General features: G+C 40.6%; 1 protein-coding gene across 1 annotated transcript in view; it reads right to left on the reverse strand.

Moving 5' to 3' along the window:
- Nucleotides 1–5,000, reverse strand: part of LOC119578767 (zwei Ig domain protein zig-8-like) — a 49,253-nt gene that overhangs the window by 9,610 nt on the left and 34,643 nt on the right. The window lies entirely within an intron of this gene.

The raw sequence follows: 5,000 nt of genomic DNA on the forward strand, positions 1-5,000 counted from the left end.
ACAGAAAAGCCAGGGATCAGGCATGATAAAAAATCTAACGAAGATGAGGAGGTATTCTGGGTTCCGCCCCTAATAGAATTGTGGGCGAGGTAACATGTTATAACTTATAATAGATCCCCATTATCTGCAACTATAGGGAAGAAACGCGTAGTGAGAAAATCCCGGCACAAAAAAATTGCAAAAAAATCTCGAGGAAAGGACCGGTTAACGCCATCTTAGATCTGACACATGCGAGATCGTCGAAGGAGGCGGTGAAAATGCCTGAAGCTGAGAATGGAGACAAAAAAAATGCCCAGGAAAGTGATTTTCATCCTGGGCGGTTTGGGAATTCGGGGCACGTATAAAAAAAAAAAAAAAAAAAAAAAAAAAAAGTGCAACGGCGGCGAGCACTCAGATTTTGATACAACAGATTTTAAAGTTATTATCTAGACCGGCTGTCATCTATTTATTTATTTATTTGTTTGTTTTTGTTTATACGGTCATCTAACAAGTACTCGTCAGTTCACTACATCATACTTTCATGACCAATTCTTGGCGTCCTTTCCGGTGATCAACAAAGTTCAGGAGAGGATTGGAAAACTTTATAACTGGGCGAAATACAATAACTGATTCGGAATTTGGATTTCGTAAAAAGTAAACAAAAAAAAAATGGCGTTGCTAATATTCTTTCGACGACAGTGGATTTTTCTGGTAATCTGCTTTGTTTAAAAGTTTTATTAGAACGAGCCAATCCAAGCTTTCTAGGAAAGTTGCCACATTGTGATAGCTTTTATATGCGATATTTACCATATCCATATAACTTTTTTTTTTCTCTATACATCTTACACTGACGTTATTGCACTCAACAACATATAGTGTCGAGCTTTTCATTGTGGGTATGTAGATTGCTGCCAACAAATTGATAATCAATGCCGATATATCGCTTTACCTCATTTAACGAGGTTTTAAAAAAAATCAGCTACTATAAATCCACTGTTGGTACACACTGCAGTACTAAGGGGTCATCCATTTTTTCATCAGTGTCACAAGCGGACAAATAGTACTTTTATCCCAACCCCTCTCCCCTCCCTCCCCTACCTCCCCTCTAGAGCGTACAGAGCAAAAAAGATAAAAACGATATGAACTCTGGCGTACGGTCTCCAATTCAATCCGGATCGTCTTTAATATGATGTTCTAAAAAGCGTACGCCCGAATGTAGCCCCCCCCCCCCCAGCGTACAGTTTGTATGCTCATGGAAAGGGTGAAAAATGGATGGCCACTAAATTCCTAGGAATGAAAACGGATGGTAAACCGAGTTGGAAGAATCATATATTCAGTAGTGAACGTAGATGAAAACAAGCAGTGTGGTACCCTTAACCGTACATGGAATCCGCTTCCCATTAGCGAACGCGTGTAAATCTATTTCTCGCTAAATTGTACTTAACATTTGCAACACGGCACCACTTGTAATACAACTCTTATACCAGTAATTACCGCCCAGAAACGAGACATACGAACCTTTTGTGCAAAACGAAGGCACGTTCACATTCTTGAGGGATTCTGTTCAATGAAAATGTTATGAAGTAGGAATATTTTCTTTACTGTGTGTGTGTGTGTGTGTGTGTGTGTGTGTGTATGTGTGTGTGTGTGTGTGTGTGTGTGTGTGTGTGTGTGTGTGTGTGTGTGTGTGTGTGTGTGTGTATGTATATATATATATATATATATATATATATATATATATATATATATATATATATATATATATATTATATAGGCATATGTTTATATATATATTAAAATATCATGGTGTAAGAATTGAGTTAGAATTACCTGCCATATCTTCATTTTCTTTTTCACTACATTTTTTTAAATTTGATTCATCTTTTCAACGTTTTTAGCATTAGTTTTTCTCATGAGCAGATGCAGTCATTTCTGCGTAATGCATTTGTACATTAATCTTTGGCTAAATGACCATTGCAAATATCAGTATGGAAAGTCTTTGTCAAGAGGCATTGAGGAAGAATATAAAGAATCCCTCATCCAGCATGTGGAGACAAAGTATTTGCAAGAGAGCGAAAAAACAAACAAAAAAAACATGGAATACAACTAGCAGGCACTGGTAAATTTACAAAACGGCCGTTAATTAGCCAACCAACAAGGCAGAAAAGCATTTGTATGAGACATGAGAGACAATAAAGGGCAAAGAGTAAGAAATAAATAAAGAAACGAATTATGACCGAAGGCATTATAGAGCTTCAAGGAAAACATGTGAAAATGCGCGTCCATAAAGTAAAACTGAAACTCTGGGTTACAGATAAGTTATAATAGCTAAGTACCCCCATCTAATACCAAGGTTCAGGCCGATGAAATTCAGCATGTGATAACGGATGACCTAAGAGAGGAGGCTTATCCCGTCTGTGGACAATAAAACCCCATCTGTGAATCACTCTGGCTAGCCATCAAGCAAGCTACACGACCTGGGCAGATTTGGAATCCTCGCAACGACGAGGATTCCAAAATCCTCAAATATTCTCTGATCCTGCCTGAAGCGTTGGATTAGGGAGGATCTGGATATATATTTTTTCAATCCAAAACTTCTTGGGAAGAAGAAGGTATTCCTCACTTTCAATGTTTATATTCACTTCCCTTTAAAAAAAAAAGGCTACCGGTTTCAAAAAGGTGAAGGTAGTGGATGAAGTTATTCCAGAGTTATCACCTTTACAGGCAGTGGAGAATTAAAAGGTATGTAATAGATGTGATGCATCAGCCACGTGTTTGGTGTTTTTATCTCCTTGGGGAGTGACGGAGTGGGTGTGAGTTCCCACTCTCATGCTGAAAAGGGTTCTACGAGGGAGCCGGAGAAGTTCCTAAGGTGGCGGAGGACTGGGCGGTCTTTGTATTGCTGCTGCTTGGCTGAGGTGCTGCTTTAGGATCGTGATCAGTTGATTATCTCGGTTCCGGATCCCGAAGCTTAGGTAGTCGGGAGCTGTGTCAGCAAACCGGGAACGAGGGGAGCCTGCGGTGCAATCAGAGACCTTGGTGGTGTCCATATAAACCAGTCAGGTCTCGGCACTGAGTCGCGAGAAGTGCCTGTTGGTGGGAGAGCGAGGACAAGGCCGTTGGATCTAGTGTGACCCAAGTCTGCGGAGCTGAGTTGTGCAGTTGCAGGTCGTGGCTGCTACAGATACATTGATAAAAAAAAATCCAATAAGGGAGAAAAGTTTCTTACAGTCGTCAATAGCAGTGAGCTTTTATGTGAGCAGCGGCGAAGAAACAAGGCAAAAACATTTGGACACGTCTAACAAATAAATAAATAAATAAAAAAAATAAAATAAAATAAATAATAAATAGATAAATGAAATAGAAATAAGTAAATAAATAGATGAGATAAAGGCATAGGAAGTGTATCTACGGTGCGTCCAATCTTAGGGGAAAACGGCAGCTATTCCCGTACTCCAGGATACTCCGATTCGCCGTCTTTTTCCAGATATTTAAAACTGAAACTTACATGAAGGACATATAAAAAAAACGCTAATAGAATATTGCTATTGTTTTGCAACCCTTTTATTATTATTACTTTTGAAGACACTTGATCAGCTGCAGTACTCCAGAATTTAGGATAATCTGTGTTTTCTTATCCTGAAATTGGACCGCGAATAGTACGTCTGATTGCACAAAAGGAAGCCTGGAACCAATCTCATCCGAAAGAGGAACCCATGCAGCACGAGAGTCCCTGAAGGAGACTCGGTGAAAATAAAGCGATAAACAAAAGACTCGGTGAAAATAAAACGATAAACAAAAATTCGACGTCACGTGACCAAAGAGAAGCCAACCCGAGAACAGAACCCCTTGTGTCTGCGTCCTCGCGAGGGAAGAAGGAACACGAGATTAGACGAAAGAGAATCGCCTCAGTCTTGCTCTTAATAGAACATTCCGAAAAAAAAACACGAAAGCAAAAAAGACCATGAAATTACACGAAACGAAAAGGACCATGAAAACACACGAAACGAAAAGTACCACGAAAAAAAAAAACGAAAAAAAAAAACGAAAATAAAAAGACCACGAAAAAATCACGAAAACCAAAAAAGACCACGACAAAACACGAAATTTTTAAAAGACCACGAAAAAAAACAAAAAAAAACGTGAAAATAAGAAAAAAACGAAGACAAAAAAAAACAAAACAAAGGGACCACGAAAAAAAAGAATAAAAAATAGACTACGAAAACAAAAAAAGACCACAAAGACAAAAAAAAGACCACGAAAACAAAACAAAAAAAGAAGCTCGTTAGGCATATGACACACGACGAGAAGGAAATTCTGTGGAATGGAAATAGTACCTGGCAACTCATCGACAAAGCAAACACGTAAATCAGGAAATTGTAGCGAGCAAAATAATGTTTTGGGCGCCACGCAAGACCCAGGACATAAACCAGATCCCTCGCCCCTGTTACACAGAAGGGAGACGGAAGAGGTAAGGCGGGGGAGGGGAGGACCAGAGGAGGGGAGGGGAGGACCAGAGGAGGGGAGGAAGATGACCAGAGGAGGGGAGGGAGAGGACCACAGGAGGGGAGGGAGAAGACCAGAGCAGGGGAGGGAGATGACTAGAGGAGGGGAGGGAAGGACCGGAGGGAGAGGACGGAGGGCGACAGAGGTAGTGCTAGGACGGGGGAGGGGGGAGGCAGAGGGATAATACTGCATATCCGATAACATTGTTCGAGGGCATCACAGTGAAGGCGAGAGGATCTTAAAGACAATCCATATAGGTATAGGCCTCACACGGGAAAACAAGGAGGAGGGGAGAAACTTGTTCCACTAACGCCACGAATGTGAAAACATTTAGGTAACGACAGAGACCTGGTGTTCTACCAGATTCATTGGCAAGGCCCTCACTACCCCGCCCCCTCTATACAAACCACCTTCCTTCCCTAACAAGACTTTCCATCCCTGTCCATACACATGGACTACATTACCAACACACATATTTCTAAAGCATGCACTTAGAATGTACAATATCACTTACC

Source organism: Penaeus monodon, chromosome 11, assembly GCF_015228065.2.
Source record: "Penaeus monodon isolate SGIC_2016 chromosome 11, NSTDA_Pmon_1, whole genome shotgun sequence".
NCBI classification, from domain to species: Eukaryota; Metazoa; Arthropoda; class Malacostraca; order Decapoda; family Penaeidae; genus Penaeus; species Penaeus monodon.